The sequence below is a fragment of the Artemia franciscana genome, chromosome 3, assembly GCF_032884065.1.
Source record: "Artemia franciscana chromosome 3, ASM3288406v1, whole genome shotgun sequence".
Taxonomy (NCBI): Eukaryota; Metazoa; Arthropoda; class Branchiopoda; order Anostraca; family Artemiidae; genus Artemia; species Artemia franciscana.
In genome coordinates this window covers 10,334,271-10,358,992 of record NC_088865.1, presented here as the reverse complement: position 1 = coordinate 10,358,992, position 24,722 = coordinate 10,334,271, and the positions used below count along the sequence as shown (strand labels likewise).

The 24,722-nt window shown below is 34.3% G+C and overlaps 1 long non-coding RNA gene across 1 annotated transcript in view; it reads right to left on the bottom strand.

Moving 5' to 3' along the window:
• Positions 1–6,029: 6,029 nt before the first annotated feature.
• The window catches only part of LOC136024866 (uncharacterized), a 53,927-nt gene continuing 35,234 nt past the window's right edge, over positions 6,030–24,722 (bottom strand). Inside the window, exon 3 of the long non-coding RNA XR_010616941.1 lies at positions 6,030–6,500. This is a non-coding gene — a long non-coding RNA (uncharacterized LOC136024866). The remainder of the gene's footprint in view (positions 6,501–24,722) is intronic.

The following is a 24,722-nucleotide window of genomic DNA, read 5'->3' as shown; positions in this document are numbered from 1 at the left end:
TAGCATTTGCAGACTTGACGACAGATCCGATGTTTTAATCTAATCCAAGAGTCGTAAATAGTGAGGGTGACCAGTGAGAATATTTGCTGAATGAACAAGGAGGAAATATATTATATTGGTTTTATGTTATATTTTTAATTCATAATCGCTTCTGCTTTTATGATATTTTTCTTATGGAAAATTTAAGCTTCAGCTTTAAATTTGCTCTTTTATTTACATGAATTAACTATGTCAATTTATTTAACTATATTGTCAATTTATTAAAGGTAATGATTTTGATAAGACACATTATATTTAAGTTTGTAAGATCCGTATCAATAGTAATCAAAACAGTAAAAGCAAAATTTATACAGCAATATATGCATCAAAGGATTTAAATCAAAGGAAAAACATAAATATTAGCAAGGAGAAAAAAAAAATTTACTCTGAAGAGGAAGCGAAATGATTCCAAGATTTCTAAGAATCTAAGGAAGCAAAAACTAACTTATCCGTGGTGGCAAATATTTTTGTCAACGAAAATAAAAGTTTCAATACCGTTTTTATTCTTAGAATTTTATCTATGTTTATTTACAACTATTTACTAACATTCATTTTTATATTTACATTACATTTAAATTTATGTATATTTCGGTCAAAATTTCATTATGTTATAGTTTTCTTGATGGCTTTTGTAAAGTTATACCTTTCAAGTAATCTTCTTTGCGATACTGTTTGTGGTAACGAAGGAGCTACATGGGCTAAGAGAAACAGTAACCTACAAAAAGGGTGTTTTAATAACAATACATACATCAAAAGAATCGTCTTTTAATGGTGATTAAATAAAAAAACAAGTTTTTTTAAATGAAAGTAAGGAGCGACATTAAAACTTAAAACGAACAGAAATTACTCCGTATATGAAAGGGGCTTTTCCTCCTCGACACCCCGCTCCTTACGCTAAAGTTTTTTATTGTTTTAAAAAGTAGAGTTGCGAGAAAGAATCAAACTTTAGCGCAAGGAGCGGGGTGTCGAGGAGGAAAAGCCCCTTTAATATACGGAGTAATTTCTGTTCGTTTTAAGTTTTAATGTCGCTCCTTACTTTCATTTAAAAAAACTCGTTTTTTATTTAATTTCTGAAAGTTTTTGAATTAATATATGTCTGATTTTGGCTCTCCGTACATAAATTATAAAAATGAAATTTGCATATTAATTCTTTTTTTGGCTAAATGGCTTTCTCTTAGTTTTGATCAGACGATTTTGAGAAATAAGGGGTGGGGAAGGAGGTCTAGTTGCCTTCCAATTTTTCGGTTACTTAAAAAGGCAACTAGATCTTTTATTTTTAACGAACGTTTTTATTAGTAAAAAAAATACGTAACTTAAGAATTAACTTACGTAACAAACTTTTATATTCTTATATTTTTGATTATATATATGAGGGGGTTGGTCCCCTCGTTAATACCTCGCTCTTCACACTAAATCTTGTTTTATCCCAATTCTTTAAGAATGACCCCTGAATGAGAAAGGCCGTAGAATAAATAGTTGAAATTATTTTAAAAATTTTAGCATAAAGAGCGACGTATTTATCTCCTCCTAAATACCTCGCTCTTTATGCTAGAGTATTTTTAGAACCCCTTATATGCGTAATAATCTCTGTTCGTTTTAAGTTTTAATGCTTCTCCTTACTTTCAATTGAAAAAACTTTTTCATGTTTACATTTTCATTGTTTTTTTTTTTATAGTAATGCTAGAAAGTCCTGCGCCCTTTTCATTGAATTTCTCTTCCCCCATGAAACATTCCTCCAAGGAAAGATCCTCCCATATAGCCCCCTCCCCTGAACCCCACACCCAAACCAAAAAATCCCCCTGATAACGTCGGTACACTTCCCAGTAACCATTACTGTATGTAAACATTGGTCAAAGTTTGTAACTTGCAGCCCCTCCCCCAGGGACTGTGGGGGGTAAGTCATCCCCAAAGACATAGTTATTATGGTTTTCGACTATGCGGAACAAAATGACTATCTCAAAATTTTGATCCGTTGACTGTGGGGAAAATATGAGCGTGGGAGGGGGCCTAGGTGCCCTCCAATTTTTTTGATCACTTAAAAAGGGCACTAGAACTTTTCACTTCCGTTAGAATGAGCCCTTTTACAACACTCTAGGACCACTTGGTTGATACGATGACCCCTGGGGAAAAAAAAAACAAAAAAAAAACAAAAAAACAAATAAACACGCACCCGTGATTTGTCTTCTGGCAAAAAATACGAAATTCCACATTTTTGTAGATTGGACCTTGAAATTTTTTCTATAGGGTTCTCTGATACGCTGAATGCGATGGTGTAATTTTCGTTAAGATCCTATGACTTTTAGGGGGTGTTACCTCCTATTTTCCAAACTAAGGCAAATTTTCTCAGGCTCGTAACTTTTGATAACAAAGACTAAATTTGATGAAACTTATATATTTAAAATCAGCATAAAAATCCAATTCTTTTGATATATCTTTTAGCATCGAAATTTCGTGTTTTAGAGTTTCGTTTACTATTGAGCCGGGTCGCTCCTTACTACAGTTCGTTACCACGAACTGTTTGATTTCGAATAAAACAGATTGATCAAGGTTCAAATTTATCTATGAAATTTTCTTGCTATTGTGTAAGCTGAGGGGGGGGGGAAGGGTGTGTGTGCTTGATGTCTTTAATGTGCAATTTTAGGTCTAATGTTTTTGAATTCTTTAACCTTCAACATAAAAGAGGGTTTGAAAAGGGGTGGTTTAAAAGATTTGGTTTCAAACATTTGGTTGACTTATTAAACTGCTTTCATTTGGACTTTACCAAAACATAGGTGATGTGTGGTGATAGCTCCCTTGTTCTAGAAAAAAAATTTCTTTGCTACTCAGGTTTGTATTCATATACTTGCCGGTACAAAAGGTAGAGAGGACTGTCGTGAGGAAATTTACCAGAAAGGGGGAACCAAGTGTTACCAGACACCTTTTTTTCATCGATGATTAGATGAAGATATTGGGTTTTGTATTTACTTTTGTATTTCGAGCAATTTTTGAAACAAACTATATGTAAGGAATGACTTGTGGCAATAGCAGCCAAAACTCTAAAAATAACAACTAGAAACTCTAAAAAGGAAACAAATATATACACTAATGTAATTAGTTTTTTATGATAATTATAAATCTGCTAGATTTAGACGAGCCTATATATATACAATTAAGACCAAAATACACGAGTCTTTGGAAATTCGTTTTATCTTCGAAAAGAGGGAAAACATTTCTAAAAGGAGGGGGAAAATTGATTTTTTTTAGAAGGCTGATGACACCTGCCTGTTCATTTGTTAGTGTTTTTAGGGCTCATCGTATCGAATCGTTGGTTGTAAAATATTGGGGGTAATCTCATTAGACAGAAAAATTGAAAGTTTCTCTGGCGTTTTTCAACATACAAAATAATTTTTGCCCTGGCTAAGTGTTATTTCTACTATTATGTGGGGAAAACAACAATTTTGGCCAAATGGGTGCCAAAAAGCAGTAGACTGAAAACTCTGAGATGGCCAATCGGTTTTAAGTTCCTGAATAACTTGTACTGAGTTTTTAATTTTTCGCTGAAGTATTTGCTGCTGAAGATGCACGTAGTCTTTACTAAGTAAACTATTGAGATAGTAATTGATTTCACAGTCTCATTTTACTAAGTTTTTTATTTTAATCTAGATATAAGTACTTAAAATGGCGTATAATTGCGCATCAGCCATCATGGAGGGTGCAGGTGGATCTTTGTATAAGTTGAAAGAGTGTACCAAATCTTTTAACTCCTGAACTTTCAGAAAATATATAAGGAGATTCGGTGAGAGGGGTAGGGTAGAAATTAGCCTCTAATCCCTTTTGATTTTTAGGATTGTTTTCGGCTACATCATCAATGTACGTGCTGGGGTGATAGCTCCCCTCCAACTGCATTCAAATATTTCCTATGTAACATAAAAGATCACATTCACGTGCCAACGGGACCATAGGTAGCGAGGTCAAAAGAGGTGCTGCTAGAAAATATCTCAAAGAGAGGAGAGTAAGAACTGCCAAGAGCTTCGTCTTCACTAAGTTTGAAATGAAAAAATTTTTCATTTTCCTATATATATACATTGTTTAATGTTTTCTTATTTACCAAGGACTTTGCACCAATGAGGATTATTCATATAAAAAAGAGCGGTTCAAAGAATTTGCCTTGAAAACTATGTAAATGATGACCTGCGTAATTAAATTTTGATATTTCACCCATTCCACCTTTCTATTTAATATTTTGAGGGATATATATTTTTTCAGGGGTGATTGTCATTCTCGAAGAAGTATTTTATATATATTAAATGTACTGACAAAGAAAAATCGGTGGAATTTTTAAAATTTGGCAGTGCTGATAAATTTTCTTGATGAAGGTTTTGATTCATAGCAATGGAACTCATATATATTGAAACCTATATTTTTAAAAAGTGCCTGAAATTTCACCACTGGGATACTGTAATAAGTAAAAATCCAACATTCTCAACAAAGGGCCATAGTTGGCTGTCTCTTACATGATTATATCAATATTTCAATTCAGCCCCTTAAGTTTAAATTTGTCCCAAAACTTTTATTGGACTATGAGAAACACATTGTCTTATGCGTCCCTGTACATCACTGAATTGCGTATTGGTAAAACTGAATTTTTTAGTTTTGAGTCTCTTATTATGCTGCTATGTAGTTGACAACTTATTCTTCCTTTTTGAAACAACCACTTATTAATTACTAGTAGGGCCTACTAGTAACAACTAGTTAGTACCACTTATTAACTTGACAATTCAGTGAAATATTCTGCGTAACTCAACGGATTGCAATAACTTTTTCGGGGGCTTTTCCAAAATAAATATTATTTACAAGGGCTATTTGACCAATGGTTAGGGTCAATAGCCCTATTTGACCAATGAAAATTTTGTTAATGACATTTTCTTCCACTCTCTTTCTTTCTCCATTCCTTTGTTTTCCTTTCTTTTTTAATACAGTACACATGTTCTTGACATTGATTGAAGAAATTATTCGGAGTAACGTACTACTACAGTAAGATTTATACCAAATGCCAAACAAAAATTCGTTGTTTTACTGCCATTTATGACTTTTTTTTAGCAACGCCCTGAAATTCGTCCTAAATGAAGATTTAATACAAATCTTCGGTTAAAATAGAATTTAACCTTGTTTTGCTATTGTTGTGTCATATAGGGTTTTAATAAAACTGTGACGATATTTATTATCTAGTATATGAAAATCAAATTTTTTGTAAATATTGATTTTATTTAAATTTTTTTCATTACAAAAGCAAGGTAGATGTGAAATATTCCTGATGTTAATAACATAAGCTAGTACAGTGTTATAGAAAAGTGTAGTTTTTGTACAAAATTGATTTTTTTTAAAATTATTTTTTTAATTATACAAAGTTTTTAAACTTATCAGTTTCCTTTAAAATGAGCCATTAAACAACTCTCTACGATGTTCCAGTGCTAAGCTATCTGAGGAGAAAAAAAGAGAAAGAAAAAAAAAGATGCCGTATATGCAGAATATCGTTGTTTCAGTCACTTATCTTGATTTTCAAGCCAATTTGTTTCCCTCGTCTTTCAAACTAAGGGATAGTAAGTTTGATATCCAGGGGTCTCGGGTAAAGTGGTTCCATGGGATATAATATTTCGTACTGTTCTTCATAGGTTGCTAGGTATGGTGTTGAATGGAAGTACACAAGATCAATTGTTTGCAGGAACCAAATAATTTTCAATAATCAAATAAATAAAAATAATTTCAAAAAAAGGATAAATTACTCACAAATGAATATAAAAAGGCTAAAATCCAATCTTAGTAATTTACACTGGGTTGGAATTATTCAAAAAGTGATGATTGTTATGCTCTAGATAAATTTCACACAGGTGTGGATTCAGCGAGGGAGGGCAAGGGCATCTTCATACCCTATAATGTTCAAAAGTTGCACTAATTATGGTGGTTTAGAAATTAAAAAAAAAAAAAAACTGGGGGAGAACAATTTTAGCTGGAGCGCACCTCTCAAGCATAAATTCTGTATCAACTCCAGATTTTTTAATATTTTTACGGAGAATCTTTATTGCCCTTATAAAACTTTGCATCTAAGGACTAAAATCTAGAAAAAAAAAATCAACTTATACAATAAGCACAAGATACCCTCTGTAATAGTGAGTTTCAAACATATAAAATATGCAAAATAAAATTCCTATAATAAGTGAAAAAATCTTTAATAAAAACCAATTTGATAAACCAAACTTACTTAAAGCTAGCTTAAATTAATAAGAAACAAACGATGATACTTGACAATAAATAATGGTGATGCTGAGTTATAAAAGAGCAATAGTATTGCTGAACTTCTTTGACATTGCTTTCCTAGTTTCAGGTCACATATTAAAGTTGATTTCCTTGAAAGACCATATTCGAAAAACTCGTGGTAATGAACTGTAAGTAAGGAGCAGCCCGGTTCAATAGTGCCCAAAATCCTAAAAAACAGAATTTTTGTATCAATAGATACATCAAACAATTTGTTTGGCATGCTGATTCCAAATATATAACATTCATCAAGTTTAGCTTTACCCATCAAAGGTTTCGAACCTGAGATATAACAAAACAATTTTCTTATTATGCTGATTCCAGAAATCTAAGATTCATCAAGTTTAATGTTACAAATCAAAGGCTTCGAACCTGAGAAAATTTGGGGTGGTGCTACGTTATAGAAGAGCAATAGTATTGCTGAACTTCTTTGTCATTGCTTTCCTAATTTCAGGTCACATATTAAAGTTGATTTCCTTGAAAGTCCACTTTCAAAATAATCGTGGTAAGGAACTGTAAGTAAGGAGCAGCACGGTTCAATAGTGCCCACAATTCTAAAAAACTGAATTTTAGCATTAATCTATGTACCAAAACAATTTACTTTTCATGCTGATTCCAAATATACAACATTCATCAAGTTTAACTTTACCCATCAAAGGCTTCGAACCTGGGATATATCAAAGCAATTTTCTTATTATGCTGATTCCAGAAATCCAAGATTCATCAAGTTTAACTTTACACATCAAAGGCTTCGAACCAGAAAAAATTTGTGTAATTTTGGAAAAAAGAGGGAAACATCCTCTAAAAGTTAAGAAATCTTAATGAAAACCACAATATCAAACCCAGCGTATAAGAGAATACTGTTTAAGTAGTTTTAAACTCGAATTATCAAAAATGCAGAATTTCGGATTTTTGGCCAACACAGATTACTTATGCGCCTTTATTTGTTGGTTTGTTTACCCCATGGGTGATCATATCGAACCAATATCCCTAGAACATTGAAAAATGGTTAATTTGAACCAAAATTAAAATTTCCAGTGCCCTTTTTGAGCAGCCAAAGAGATTGCATGGCAGCTAGCCCCCTTCATCACCCATTTCTCCCCCAACCCGTTGGATCAAAATTTTAAAATAGCCATACACTGTTGAAAGTTTGAATTACTATGAATAATTCTAGTTGAAAGTTCAATTAACTATGCCATTGGAGACAACATGACCCCTCGCAGCTCCTGGGGAAAGATTTTTAAGTTATGAAATTTGCCCATTGTTTATGTATAAAACTTGTTATTGAGAAGTATGCATACATTTCTGAGTGGGGGTAGGATGAATTTTGTATTTTGGGATTACCCACGGGGAGAATTTCACATAGGGAGATAAATTACTGGGGTAGGGGTTGATCTTTTTAGGGGAAATCTTACACCCGGGGAATTTGCCAGAACTCCTAAGTGAGTTTTTTGTTATTTGTCTTACTTTCCCTTTGCCAACTCAATTGCACACGAAGAAATGTTAATGATAATCGTTAGGGATAAATTTTGACCAGGATTGAGCTGTCTAAAGGATCTTTTCCAGGAGAGAGAACCGGATATCCCGGCATTATTTCAAAAATGATTTTTTTTTTTTTTACTTTTGTCCCAATTCTTTAAGGAAAACTCCTACAACTCCTCTAGAGTCGTTTAAAAACTCCTCCAGGGTTGTTTAATTAGAACAACAAGAATTTTCTTTAAATACTAAAAAACTTCAGCATAAAAGGTGAGGTATTATGGAGGAGAATGCCCTTTAATGTGCAATAATTTTTGTTTGTTTTAAGTATTAATATCGCTGCTTACTTTGAGTTGAAAAACTTGTTGTTTTTTCTTAATATTCCTTTAAACGCATCTTTCACCATATGAAAGCTTTAGAATCCACCTATCACTCCTAAACAACTTCTGAGTGCAATAATGAAGTTGAAAAGCCAAATTCTCTTAGGTCTAGGCAAGCTCATAGAAATTGATTTATGTATTTTATTTATTTGAAAACCCGTCAATAATACGAAATGAAATAGACGGAGCACGAACATATAAATATAAGAAAATATATAAGAACATATCAGAAGAGTCATAACTAGAAAGAGACTTAACTAGTAAAAGGGCAAACACAATAGCACTAAAATGAATAAAACGAAATCAGATCTATTGTAAAAGGAGATTATACCAAGCGTAATCTACTATTTTAATATTGTGTCTTTTGATTAAACTTTCAGCTGCAACTTGAGGGTCGGTTATGTGATACTTTTTAATGAGGATTGAGTTTCTGTACCAGGGAGGAAAACGTAGGAGGTATTTAGCAAAACAGAAGAAAAGTGCACGGATTTTAGACAATTCAGCCTTCGAGAATAGTTTCCAAAACTGTGCCAGGTAAATAATATGAGGTAAAACAGTAGTTATATAGTCTGGCAAGGAGGAGGCGGCTAAAACGGAATTTAGCAGAGACTATGGAAGCATACGAGCCGGATATTCTTCGATTGAGGTGTTTGATCAGTAGAAGACGTGTATGCCCTAGAAACGAGCCAATAAGGACTCCGAGGTAATTTATGTGGTCAGCAGTATTCACGAGATTTTCACCAAAAAGGAGTGAAGGCATGTGTGGTGTTTTTTGCCAATTGAAGAGAACTATCTCGGTCTTCTCAGTGTTAAAACTAAGGCCAAGTTTTAGATATTCGGTTTTAAGCGTTTCAAAATTGTCAGAAGCTTTTTGCAATGTTCTACTTAAGTTCAAGACGTCATCGGCGTAGCATACTAAGGAGGCGTCTATAGAGGAAAGAATGCATGAGGTTGGGCCTTTATCTTGTGATTGAAGAACATAATTATTGAACAAATGAGGAGAGGAGACAGCTCCCTGGCGGGCATCTTTCAAAACAGGGATCAATTTTTCATGAGGCCGGGGAGGCAAATTTTTGTCGGGAGGAAGCTTTAGGCGAATGGACAGCCTAGAGTACATATCACGTAGGGATCGAACTATGCAGGGATTCAGACCTCGTTGTGAAGCTTTTAATAACATTGCAGCGTGTATGAGTGAATCGAATGAACGGCTGATGTCATAGAATAGTTTACATAAGGATTTGACGACTGTTATGGGGTGGAAAGACGAGCATTTGATGTCATTTTTCCCTTTCTTCGGAATGGGGGTAAGATCCCCTACGCAGAAGGATAAGGGAACAACATCTTGTGTGAAGATCATCTGCATAAGAAGCGAAAGATGCCTAGCGAGAACCGAACCACCATGTTTAATATGGATAGCGCTAACACGGTCAATTCCGTAAGAAGACTTATTTTTCAACCGACAAACTGCTTGAATAACGGAATCTAAACTGACAACAAAATCACCGTGCGGAAGCTTATCAAGGAGCTCATCCAATTCTCTCTCGTACATATCTTCAAGCTGGGGTTTAGGAGCAGCAAATTCACTCGTATAATAAGAATACCAATCCTCGACAGGGATTTCAGACGGCGACAACAGAGGGGTAGGCTTTGCCAAAGATACAGACTTGAAAAGAAAATTTCGATCGTGTTTTCCACGGGCGGAATAGCTATCAACGAGAGATTTGCGGTGGAGGGAGAGCTCCTTCGAGAATCAACGCTTCGTAGTCAGTCTGATGCTATTAATGATACCAGATCTTGGGCACCCACAGTCTATCCATAACGAAAACCAGAATTTCGCTCGATGATGAGCGGCTACCAGCGAATGATTTTCGGGCCATTTTTGCACCATCCCTTTACGAACTTGTACTTTAGGTACCACCAACCTCTCAGCATGAAGGAGAGCGTGATAAATTTCAGTACAATAAATATTGAGACAAATTCGGACTTCTTCTTTAGAGAGATCTTTCGGTTTTTGGAGATTAAAGGGAATACGGATTTTATTAAGAATTTCTTCTGTCGCCAGAGAAAAAACTTGCTTATCAGCCTTAAGCCAATGAAGACGAAATTTAGGCTGTTGAGTTTCCTGGCGGGTTTGGTGACAATTTGAAGAGACAATATGTACAGAAGACGAGAAAGGAAGGTCGTCAGAAATTTGATAGTCCGTTACTACCCTAAAATTTTGAACAGTTAAATTTTGAGAAATGGCAATATGGTCTAGGTTTGACACACTGGAGGAGCTGTGAATATATGTAAAATCCCTATCTTTTCCTACCTCAGCTAGGTAATCACCAAAAAGATTCTTAATCAAAGAGGTACGAGATGATTGTAGAGAAGAAATCTTAGAAAGGTTGCAGTTGAAATCTCCAATTACTACACAAGAAAAACCCTGGCGCTTCATTTTAGGTATACAAGAATTTGTTTCTCACAAGAGAGGGCAAAAAGACGTTCTGAACGCTCATTTTTAAAATCTGTTGGCAAATACACGTTAATAAATACACAACTTTCAATTCGTAGTGCGAGAAAATTTTCAGACTTTTCGAATAGACTGGACCGAACACATAATCGAACAAACGTAGCTAGGCCACCTGAAGGTCTTCCTCGGCTGTAGCTCTGTTTAGCTGGGACTATGTAGGCTCTCGTGGTATTATTCAGTTCTAGCAGATTTTCACTTTGCACGGTAATAGTGCTCTTGAATGAACACTACATCATGTTCGACACTTAAATCACTAAGGATCGGGAGCTTCTCAATGAACGAGCCATTGATCTTCTATGAGATGAAGCTATAGCACTTGCTCTTGATTTCCGTAGTTGCCTGTTTTTGGGACAACTAATACTGTAGCAGGTATGACCCGGCACTTTAAACTCTACACAAAAAGGAAGTTTTGAGCAGGGAGCTTCGTGCGTGGAAATGTGCTCATGCGAGCCACATTTTGAACATGTTGATTTATTTTCACAGTTGGAAGTTAGATGGCCTATCCTGTGGTAGTTAAAACAACGGCTCGGAAGGAAGACCAATTCTTCGGCTTGTAATCGTTTGTAGCCAATTCAAACCGAGTTTTCAAGGAAAACTTCAAGATCACTCCGCGTCTGAGAATATACTTTATATGTTCTCGACTTTCCACACTGGGTTACCTTCGTACATTTTGGTATTAATTATTCGAGCTTCAAGTGATCGATATCCTCCGGCACGCGCTTGACCACGCCGATATAAGCAGATTCTTTTAATGAGGCATTTAGACTTGGGCTTGATGTTTTCATAGTTTCAACTATTTTCGTGGCTGCTGTCTTAGTTCGAACGACAAGTTTCCACTCCCTTTTGGTGTGCTTTAATTCCGTAACGTCCTCCACAGAGTTCTGGCATATGGAGTCCAAGAAAACCTTGCGTTTGTTTGGGACTTTAAGGTCAGTTGGTGGGTTTTTCACTATAACAGCGTATGACGGCTTTGAAGGGGGTGCACAATTTAAGGATTGTTGAGAGGGCTTAGGCAGGCTCATTTGAGGGTGGGTTAGCGTTGCTAGAGTACCGTCCAACTTCCTAGACATTTCGTTTATTTTAGATATAGCTGCGGCGCTAACGGCATCGCCTATTGCGGGATTTTCACAGGGGCTGAATATCACAAATTTAGGAATGTTCACTTTTTGCTTCGCGGCGTTTACTAAAGTTTTCGACATTCCGAGAATATTGTCCTCATGGTTGGCACGGATTTCTACTCTATTAGGCTCATAAAGTTCTGTATGGAGAATTCTTTTAGCTAGTATGATTGTCTCATGGTCATAGTAGCCTACCACTGATTTGATAATCAGTGATGAGTCCCAAAGACAATCCAAAAGCATAGTCTGTTAAACGGGTTCTGACGTCAAAATCTTGATAGTTTATTGTAGGTCCGAAATTCACTGTAGGTATTACCAAGTTTAAAGTCCCATATTTAAGTATTGATTTCAAATTCACGTAGTAAAAATGTCAATAGCAAATAAATCCAAACAATCGGATAATAATGTCTCTAGGGAAATCACACAGGTTGAAGCCTTATAATACTTAAGAGGATCATATATTTGTAATTTGTGTCTCATCGCTTCATATTTTTAATGCATCAATAGCACTTTGAATTTTCCCAGAAAACTAGAAAAATGACCGATTTGATTCAGTTTATAAAACAAGACCTAAGCAGCTATTCAACCTGTTTCAATTTATAAAACAAAGAGTTTAAAAAACACGCTTATATATTTTATAAAATGTGTCTCTAAACACGTATTTAGATTTAGGTATGATCTTTCAATCGAATATTCCTTTTCAATCATGATTCTCACGTATTAACGAATAGAACCAACCTTGTAAAGAACGAACCACAGACCATCTTAGCAAACAATTAAAAATGCATTAAAAAATTGTTCAATGAGAAAACATTTTCATTTATAGCGGATTTAGGAAATGTAATTATCATGTCGATCAATCTTAACTGTAAAACGTTATTTTGAAAAGAAAAAACAACAAATGAGTTTCACGAAGAGAAATACAAATTGCAACAAGTTCCACGAACAATCTTCAGCAGGCAACACCTTTTATGAATAAAAATCCACAAGCAGTAGGTCCCATGAACATAGTCGCTTTCACGAGGAGAAAAATCATTGTACAAATTTCAAGAAGTGAAAAATCAACATGCAAGCAGTTTCACAAACAAAAAATTAGCATACAACTTCCATGAGCAGAATCAGTTACACGATTAAAAAATCAATTTGCAAGTCTCACAAGGGAAAAATCAGCACACAACAAAGCTCACGAACTAAAAACTTTTTTTCATTGAACTTGTTGCATCCTTATTTTGTTCGTGAAACTTGTTGCAGGTTGATTTTTCTCTTCAGGGATCTTGTATTATGATTTTTCTCCTTGCATGCCGAATTTTTTTTCACGAAGAGAAAAATCAATATGCAACTAGTTTTGCGAACGAAAATTAACATGGAACAAGTTCCTATAACAAAAATCAGTACGCAACAAGTTCAACGAACAAAAATCAGCACACAACAAGTTCCATGAACAAAATTAGTTTCATGAGGATAAAAATCAGTGTAAGAATTTCACGAAGAGAAAATTCTACAGGCAACGAGTTTCACGAACAAAAATCAGCACGCAACAAGTTGCACGAGCAACAATCAGGATGTAACATGTTCCATGAACAAATTCAGTTTCACAAAGAGAAAAATCAACATACAACAAGTTTCGCAAACAATAATCAGCACGATATAGTTCTATGAACAAAATCATTTTCCACGAAGAGAAAAATCCATGTACAAGATTCACGAAGAAAAAAACTCAAATACTAGAAGTTTCACTAACGAAACTCAGTACGCCATAAGTTCCATTAACAAAATCGACACGCGACAAGATCCATGAACAAAAACCGTTTCATGAAAAGAAAAATCAATATACAAGATTTACGGAGAGACAAATCAAAATGCAACCAGTTCTATAAAAATATTCAGCACGCAACAGGCTCTACGAACAAAAAACAACCTCTAAAAAATTCCACGAACAAAATTAATTTAACAAAGAGAAATATCAACATGCAACAAGTTTCACGAAAAAAATATCAGCACACAACAAGTTCCACGAACAACAATGAGAATTCAACTAGTTCCATAACTAAATCAGTTTCACTAAGAGAAATCAACATGTATTAAGTTTCATAAGAAAATATTCGGCACAAAAGAAGTTTCACGAACTCAAAAACAGCATACAACAAGTTCCATGAACAAAATGGGTTTCACGAGGACAAAAGTCAATGCAAAGGAATCATGAAAAATATTAACATATAACAAGTTCCACGAACAAAATCAGCACGCAAAGACTTTCATGAGCAAAACATAACACGCGACATTTTCCGTAGACGAAAATAGTTTAACGAGAAGAAAAATCAATGTCAAAGTTTTTAAAAGAGAAAAATCAAAATGCAACATGTTTCACGCGCAAAAATCAGCATACAGCAGGTTCCATGAACAAAATTTGTTTCACAAGCATAAAAATAAATTTATAAGTTGCACAAAGAGGAAAGTCAACATGGAACAAGTTTCATAAAAAAATTACCACGCAACAGCTTCCACGAACAAAATTAACACACAACAAGTTCAGTGAACAAAATCAGTTTCACGAGGAGAAAAAAACAATGTACAAGTTTTCCGATGAGAAAAATAACATGCAACAAGTGTCACGAACAAAAATCAGCAAGCTCCACGAAGAGAAAAATTGTTCAAGTTCCATGAACAAAAACAGTTTAACGAGAAGAAAAATCAATGTACGTACATGTTTTACGAAGAAAAAAATCAACGTGCAACACGTTTCACGAACAAAAATAAGGATGCAACATGTTCAATGAAAAAAAATTGAAATAAAAAAATAAATATATAAGTATAAGGAAGAAAAAAAATCAACATGCAACACGTGTCACGAAAAGACTACGCACACAACAAATTCCAAGAAACAAAAATCAGCAAGCAAAAAGTTCCACGAATAAATTTAGTTTCACGAAGAGAAAAATGAATATAAAAGTTTTATGAAGAGCAATAATTAGTAAGTAAGAAGTTCTAAGAACAAAAATTGGAACGCAACAAGTTCCGTGAGCAAAATTGGTTTCACGAGGAGAAAAATCAACAAGCAACAAGTTTCACGAACAGAAATCCACACGCAAAAAGCTCTATGCACAAAATCAGTTTCACAAGGAGAAAAATCAATGTACAAGTTTCAGAAAAAGAAAAATTAATATGCTACAAGTTTCACAGACTAAGATGAGCATACAATAATTTCCACGAACACAAAGCAGCACGCAACTAGCTCCATGTATGAAATCAGTTTCACGGGGAGGAAAATCAATATACAAGTTTCAAGACGAGAAAAATCAGTATGCAACAAGTTTTGTGAAAAACAATTAGCAGGCAACAAGTTCCATGAGCAAACTCAGGTTCACGAGAAGAAAAATTAATGTACAAGTTTCACGAAGAGAAAATCAATATGCAAGAAGTTAGAGCAAAGAACAACACTCAACAAGTTACATGAACAATATGAGTTTTGTGAGGAGAAATATTAATGTACAGGTCTCACGAAGACCAAAAATAATTTGCAACACGTTTCACGAAAAAATCAGCACGGAACAAGTTTCATGAGCAAAATCAGTTTTACGAGAAAAAAAATCAATGTATAGGTTTTACGAAGAGAAAAAGAAAGATTTAACAAGTATCACGAATAAAAATCAGCACGCAACAAATTCAATAAACAAAACCCAGTATGTAACAACCTCCAGGAAGAAAATAAGTTTCACGAGCATAAAAAATTGATGTTCAAGTTTTACGAAGAGTGAAATCAAAATGCAACAAGTTTCATGAACAAAATATCAGCGTACAGCAAGTTCCACGAACAAAATAAGTTTCACGAAGAAAAAAAAAATGTATAAGTTTTGCAAAGAGAACAAAGAACATGAATAAGTTACATGAACAAAAATAAGTTTCATGACATAAAAAATAAACGCACTATAAGTTTCTGGAAGAAAACCTATACAACAAGTTTCACGACTAAAAAATTAACATGCAACAGGTTTCACGAAGAAACAGTCAACATTGAACATATTTCAAAAAGAAGAAAAATCAACGTACAACTATTTTCATGAAGAGAAATAAAGTAACATATAACAAGCTTCACGGGAAAAAAATCAATGTGCAACATGTTTCACGAAGAAAAAAAATTAACATAAAACAACTTTCATGAAGATAGAATGAAAATAAAACGAGTTTCAAAAAGAACAAACAATTAACATACAATCAGTTTAACGAAGAATAAAATTGACATACATTGGCTTTGTTTGAAAATTATGAGATAGTCAATTGATTTGAAAAACTATAGATACATTGAGCTTTAAGTTTCAGAGGCTTCAATACCGTACGGTTGCGCATCGGTTTTAATAGGTACAGGTAGGCCTACAGAATTTTCTGGTAACATAGAACTTTATTCTAGCCAAAAAGACTGTCCCACAGCAAAGTGGCTTTTTCAGCCATTGTGTGGTGTAAAAGAAAAATTCTAGCCAAAGAAGTCTAAAATGCTATTTTGGGAAATTTTGAGATAGTCAATTCATTTAGAATTATTAAAAATCCACACTCATATTGAGCCTCGAGTTTTGGAGGTAGCAATGCCGTACGGTATTGCATTTGTTTTTAAAAGTGCTTTTGGTCCTAAAAGATAACGGTTAAAATAGACATGTATTTTAGCCAAATAAACTGTCCAACAGCAAAGTGATGTTTTCAGCCATTTTGTGGTGGAAAATGAAAAGTCTAGCCAAAAGAAGGCCAAAATGCCACTCCGTGAAATTTCAGAGAGAGTTTGTTGTTATAGAATGATTGAAAATCTATGCGCATAATGAACCCTGAGTTTCAGAGGCAGTAATGCTGTACGGTGATGCATTCATTTTTTAAAATTGTAGGTAGTCATATGTAATACTGGCTAATCTATATATTTATAAGCCAAAAACATTGTTCCTTAGTAAAGAAGTTTTTTCAGCCATTTTGGGGTGCAAAACAACAATGCTAACCGAAACAAGGTCAAAATTCTATTGTGTAAAAGTTCTGAGTTTGCCAATTGATTTAGAGCTGAATAGTACAAATTTCACGAAGAGAAAAATCAACGTGCAAAAGTTTCATGAACAAAAATAAGTATACAACAAGTTCAATGAAAAAAACTTTTTGAGATAAGAAAATAAATATACAAGTTTCAGGAAGAGAAAAATCATCACGCAACACGTTTCACGAACAGACTGCGCACACAACAACATCCAAGATAGAAAATCAGCAAGCAAGAAGTTCCATGAACAAAATTAGTTTCACGAGGAGAAAAATTAATATAAAAGTCTTATGAACAGTAAAAATCAGCTTGCAACAGGTTTCACAACAAAAAATTAGCACGCAACAAGGTCTAAGAACAAATATTGGCACGCAACAAGTTCCATGAACAAAATTAGTTTCACGAGGAGAAAAATCAACATGCAACAAGTTTCACGAACAAAAATCCACGCACAACAAGCTCCATGCACAAAATCAGTTTCAAAATGAGAAAAATCAATGTACAAGTTTCAGAAAAAGAAAAATCAACATGCTACAATTTTCACAGACAAAGATGAGCATACAATAATTTCCAAGAACAAAAATCAGCACGCATCTAGCTTCATTTATGAAATCAGTTTCACTAGGAGGAGAATCAATATACAAGTTTTATGACGAGAAAAATCCATATGAAACAAATTTCATGAAAAACTATTAGCAGGTAACAAGTTCCATGAGCAAACTCAGTTTCACGAGAAAAAAAATCAATATACATGTTTCATGTAGAAAAAAATCAATATGCAAGAAGTTTGAGCAAAAAACAGTACTCAATGAGTTACATGAAAAAAATGAGTTTTGTGGGAGGAAATACTAATGCAAAGCTTTCACGAAGACAAAAATTACCTGCAACATGTCTCACGAAAAAAATCCGCACGGAACAATTTTCACGAGGAAAATCAGTTTCACGAGAAAAAAATATTCAAAATACAGGTTTCACTAAGAGAAAAAGAAAGATATAACAAGTATCACGAATAAAAATCAGCACGCAACAAGTTAAAATAATAACAGTTAAATGAAGACAAAAAAATATCATATAACAAGTTTCACGGGAAAAAAATCAATGTGCAACATGTTTCACGACAAAAAAATTAACATAAAACGACTTTCATGAAGATAGAAAGAAAATAAAACGAGTTTCACAAAGAACAAAATATTAACATGCAATCCGTTTAACGAAGAAAAAATTGACATACATTGGTTTTGTTTGAAAATTCTGAGATAGTCAATTGATTTGAAAAACTATAGATATATTGAGCTTTAAGTTTCAGAGGCTACCACGCCGTACATTAGCACATTCGTTTTAAAAGGTACAGGTAGTCCTACCAAAATATTCTGGTAATATAGAACTTTATTTTAGCCGAAAAGACTGTCCCACAGCAAAGTGGCTTTTTCAGCCATTGTGCGGTGTAAAACAATAATTCTAGCAAAATATGTCTAAAATGCTATTTTGTGAAATTCTGAGATAGTCAATTGATTTAGAATTATAAAAAATCTACAAGCATATTGAGCCTCGAGTTTTGGAGGTAGTGATGGCGTACGGTTGTGCATTTGTTATTAAAAGTGCTTGTAGTACTACAAGATAACGGTTAAAATAGACATTTATCAAGGAGGCACACTCGTGCCTCTATAAAGAGGCGAACCACGACAATGTTAAGCGATCTTCGGTTCCAGTGGTCGCAGAGGGATGGGGAGGGATGCTTTCCCTGTTTTCCAGAAACCACGCATAGCCACTTAATGTTCATTTAATTTTTTTCTAGACGCCTACAGGTCACAGCCGACATCGGATCTGTGTGTACGAAGACTCATTTGACGCGGAATTCTCCGAGTAATTTTCCTGGAAAGTTTCGTAGGAAAATCTTAACCCCCCGAAAGTTTCAACCCCCCCCCCTTTTAACGTTGTCCGATCGGGCTGAAACTCACAAGTTTAGGTCCCCTACGGCCGAAATACTTATCGGCGAAATTTCAGCTCGATCCGATAACTCCTTCCCTGTTTTCCAGAAACCACGCATTAGCTACTTAATTAACGCATTTCTCCATAAGAGCCCATGTTAATTTGAAATTTTTTAAAGTTATTTAGAAGTTATATTTACACACATGCAATTGATTAGCTCTGTTGGTAGAGCGTGGGACTTTTAATCCTCGGGTCAAGGGTTCAAGTCCCTTACGGGTGGTTTTTTTTCACAACATCAAAATAAAAGTGTATAATTTTGATAACACCTGGACAGCTTATCATTTGAGAGATAACAGAATATTAGCTTCTTATGAGCAAAAGAAACATTTCGGTCATTCTATCTATTTTTTTTTCTATTTTATACAATGATTTAAAAGCGGGGGGGGGGGGGTTGGGGGGGCGGCAGCCACCTAACTTCCACTCCTAATTCCTGTACGAGGAGTACAGGAATTATTAAATTACATCCACCATGGATTGTAGAAAAACCTACAGAAATAATATGAAAAAAACTTCGTTTTCTTAAAGAGTTAAAGAGGCTGCGTCCCAAAGTCGAACCTTAAAACGTACAGGAATTAGAAGAGGCAGTTGGGGGGCTGCCGCCCCCCCAAACCCCCCGCTTTTAAAGACTCTTTTGTACAGGTTTTTTCTTTTTTTGCTAACCCCCCGCTCTTGGCTTCGGAAAGGCCCTCTTTTAATTAACAAAAAATTGAAATGAATGAATAATGAAATAACTTCGAAAAATGTTAAACACAAGAGGACAGGAGAACCATTGCGCTGAAACTAGTAATTAGTAACAATGAAGTCCCCCCACAAAAAACCTGTACGAAAGAGTCTTTAAAAGCGGGGGGCTAGGGGGGCGGCAGCCCCCCAACTGCCTCTTCTAATTCCTGTACGTTTTAAGGTTCGACTTTGGGACGCAGCCTCTTTAACTCTTTAAGAAAACGAAGTTTTTTTCATATTATTTTTTAGCCAAAAAAACTGCCCCATAGTAAAGTGACGTTTTCAGCCATTTTGTGATGGATAATAAAAAGTCTAGCCAAAAGAAGGCCAAAATGCCACTCCGTGAAATTAAAAAGTGTTTCATTTTTAAAAAGTGTGAGCAGTCATATAAAATACTGGCTAATCTATATATTTATAAGCCAAAAAGACTGTTCCTTAGTAAAGCAGCGTTTTCAGCCATTTTGAGGTGCAAAACAACAATGCTAGCCGAAAGAAGGTCAAAATTCTATTGCATAAAAACTCGAGTTTGCCAGTTGATTTAGAGCTATTGGAAAACTCTTCTCAAACCGAGCAACAGGTTTCACAGGCAGTAATGCCGTACGGCAATGCATTAGTTTCTAAAGTTGTAGGTAGTCCTATAAAATAAACGACTAACATAGACATTTTTTCTAGACAAAAAAAAGAAACTGTCCTAGAACACACACGCGCCCGTGATCCTCTTTCTAGAAAGAAAAATGTAAAATTCTCTATTGTTGCCTATAGGAGCCTTGTAAAACTTGAAATGAAGCGTAAATAGAACTTTACTTCTAATAATAACCCTCCTTTTCTGGAATTGCTTGCTAGGGTGGGCTAGTCACATATTGTTACGTTGGCGTGAAATAAGTAAGTCTAGGCTAAAAAAAACGCGACAGTTTCATTAAAAGCACTCAGAAAACAAGCTCTTAATAGGGCTTAATTTTATTTTTAATTTCACTCCCCCCTATTGAAATGTTTGCTAGGTTTTTAAAATTTCTTTAATTCATATTTTTTCGCTTATATTTTATGCTTTATAAGCTTTTTCATGTTTTTTTTTCGTCTATTATGGCTTAACTGTGTTTTACTAATGTTTTGGGAATTTGGTTTTATTCATGATATTTGTATGTATAGAAGTCTATGTCTGTTAGATTTCTTGTTTTAGGATAAAATTTCAATATGTAATCGCTTACACAATTGAAGCAACTTGTAGCCCTTGTACATTGGTATACTCGTTCAAGATTTTCCGCTAATATAAGTGCTAAATTTTGTTAATAAATGAGGGCAAGAAAGACTTTTGAAGGTATAAAAAGGTGTACCATATTCCAGCTATAATGATACTCTTGCTTTTATTTCACCGCTGATAGTACATTCAACTTTCAATAGTGAAATAGACTCTATTACAAAAAAATGTGCAACCCGTAATATTACCTGAGGCACTGAAAAAACACAAGTCACTTGTGAATGCGCCATCCTCAATCCGGAGCGTTGACAAAAGTAAACACTCCCAATTATGTAAAAACTAAAGAAATCTTAAAACGTTTTGAAAAAAAATCTTAGAAATGTCTTGCAAGGTCTTGAAAAACGTCTTTAAAGTCTTGAAAATGTCTTGAAGGAAAATGTCGTAAAAATCTCTTGAAATATATTGAAAAAAAATCTTGAAGAAAAAGTGGCTTAATAAGACTCGCCCACTTGACTAGTGGACTCTAATACGTCCTACCATGTACCAAGCAAAGAAATTTGACTCTCTTTGGTCTTTTTAACTCTCTCTATTCAATAACATGCAAAGATTATGACGTAACATGAAAAAGTAACATTCCCTATTACGTAGCCTGCACCTGCATCTTGAAGAGATTGAAGGGGTACCAAGCTGCTTGTATGGACACCATTGGGCTTGTAGCTGGTTGCATTATGGGGCCAAGGCTGAATCGGCAGGATCAAAAATCGTTGCAATATTTCTTAAAAAACCTGTCACCCTCCGTCTCTGACAAGTTTAATTACCTGCATTGATTCTCTTCCAATTAACAGTTTTGGTAAGTAAATAAATTTAAATTCTGTTAATTCAGAATTTTGAGCATTGTATTATTTTGAAGTATTCATTTCTAGATATTAACGTCATGAAGAAAGACGAAAGTATTTAAATATGACAAATTTGAATTTCAATTTTCAACTGTTGTTAATTCAAATAAATTTAATATAATTCCTAATTTACTCTTTAGTAAGCATCACTGCATAAGTGGTGTAATTTTGTCAGAATCCTGGGGGGGGGGGGAAGTTGGAGACAATTTCTCCAAATCAAGTGAAAATAACAGTAAAAACTGAAAAATGAGCCATTTGGTACCATGAAAGTATTTTATAGTACTATAAAGATGCTCTTTAGTGCTATAGAAGTAAATATAAACTAAAGAAAAGAGACCTGTTTCTGTTTATCCTTGAATTATACAGGCTTATGATAGTTTTAACACAATTTTGAAGAAAATAAATTTCTTCCAGGGGGAGGGGGCAAACTCATGACTGGGAGAGGATAGGGGGGCCGAGGTCAGGGAGGGGCAATTACCCCCCTGCCCCATAGCAAATTACGCCCCTGTAATGTATAACAAAGAATCTTTGCAGATTCACTGTATAAACTTACAATGGAATAAAATCGGGGCAGTAAGTAGAGGCAACAATCTGTAGACACATTTAGAGAAAAAAAGACCCCCCCCCCCCCGAACCTAAAATATGAAAGATAAAAAAACTGAAATTGATTAGCTGAAGAAGTAAAAATGATTATTCCTCCAACAAAATAACAATAATAGAGTACAGAGTATATGACAACAAAGTACACGTTATTTAGGTGCTAAAGACCCCAGCAAAATATATTCTTAAGGGGATTTCTAAGGGTAAATTGAACCAAAACTTCTAATATATGTCAGCGAACAAACTTTTACCCCTCATAGCTTTATATTTTGCATAAACCCAAAATAACTTCGGTGAGTCATTAAATAAATTCATTTGTTACCATAGAATCTAGGTTTAGTAATTATCATCAATTTATCAATTATCAATCAACTCATTAATACTAAAAAAAAAAAGAACAATTAAAAACTTAAAGCAGTTACTAAGCCCAAGAAGGTTTGCCAGTAATTTGCTTGTAAACCATGATTTTTAATTTTTATTAAGAGATAAAATAAATAATTAGTAAAATTGTTGGTCTGAAAATTAGCTCATCCCTCACAGGCTCCCATTTTATAGACACCTAAAATGACTCTAGGAAGTCATCAAATTAAAATAGACATTTAAATCAATGATTAATAAAATTAATTTTAAATTCTAAAAGTGAATCACATCGATTAACAATTCATTGGTCTAATAATAATCTAAGATAATCATTGCTCTAAGGTGATATGGTATCCGTTTTTGTAAATATCTAGAATTCCTTAGAGAAAATAATTTATTAAATACATAATTAGTTAATACAAAAATAATCTGCCGATGAGTGCTTGGCTTATGCAGAGCCTCTTAAATAAATAAAACTACAAAAACAACTAAACAGTAACACATACAAAAATAACATAAACATCATCTGAACATATCTGAAAATACCGGATAAACATATCTGAACATAAACATCAAAAGAAAAAAGAAACCAAATACAACTTGAGAATTCATAACCCAAGCATTGTCAATACTTTATCATCTGTTTGTAAAACATTAATAGCATCAATAATAATGTGTTAATATTAAAATTAATAAAATGTGTTAAAATGATAACACGCTTTTGAGATTTAAGACAAGATTTGCCGTCAAAGAGAAACAACAATCGCAAATAATATCTTTCACAACAAGAGCCTTCCAACAGCCCCAGGAAAATCACCGTATCTTATATCCAAGATAAATAACAACTGTAGTTGCGGTCTAGAAAGGTTTTCGATGACCCCCCTCCCAACCTTGTCTGAGCAATTCAAAAGGCAGCATTATACCAGATGAAATATTTATGGGAGTTGAAAAATTGAAATAAATGTGCCTCGTTTTTTTTTTATGTCACTGGTACATGGAAGATTACGTTAGCGCATAAAATGTGGCAAAACCAGTTTTGATATGAAAAGGACCAATTATTTTTAACTTTTATTTTTACTATTATATTTAGAGAAAAGAGAAAACCAAAGTACTTTGGATAAAAACGAATTCAAGCAATCATCAACGCTAATTGAGCACAAAATTTGCTTTCCAAAAAATTAAAAAAAAACATAGCATCTTTTGATTTATAGCAACCTCCCTTACCGGAGGCTATTTTGCAAGTTCACTGCAGCTAGTTTCTTCCTTATTAAGGATTTTTCAAACTCTTGATAGTACCGTCGCTATGAGCGTTTTTTTTTTAAAGTTCAAAACCCGTTTCTTACGTCTACATTTGATTGAGAGTTAAGTTGAATTTGCTCTCATTTTGAACTATTTTTGCTGTCGGTTTAACTGATATGAATCTAATCTTAGGAATAAGTAGATGCGTCATGACGTTGCGCATGCATAAGTCACCTGCGCCAATGCAAAAAAGCGTGAAATAATATTATTCTAAGCGAAAGATCTGTACTCCATCTACTCATCTACATCCTTCTACATCAACAAAAGTGATGATTTTCCGAGTCGAAGGAATAAAAGAGGCATGGTTGTTACAGTAAATGAAGCAATTGCAAGTCGCATACAGAAAAAGAACCGTTTAACCCAGAGTAGAAGGACCCTGTTCTAGTACTACTATACTTCTTTCTCAGCTTTAAGATTCTAACAGAAGCAAGTTTCTAAATCTCATAAAAGTAGAAAAAAAATAAAAGTTTTAAATCTCATAAAAGTAGTATGAACCACGTCAGCCCATAGATACGCCCTCACGACTTTTAATAGTGGACTTGAGTCCATTGAGATTAGTACCAGAGTATCTAGTGCGATACCATTTCAAATCCCACATGGACTTGTGCTTAGAAATTTAAGTAGGAAAAGTAAATTAAAGAGAACAACTATTTAGAAGCGGATATCCTTAGGGGGTCAGTTCAAAGACAATTCAAGACTTATTGCAATTGTCAAAGGAAAGGCACACTTTTGCTCAAATAAATTGCATATTGTCTACACCTACCTATGCCATAAGGGAATAATTGGTGTGAACAAGATTTCGATAAATTATTCTTGTCACCTAAGTTCAAAATTTGTATTCT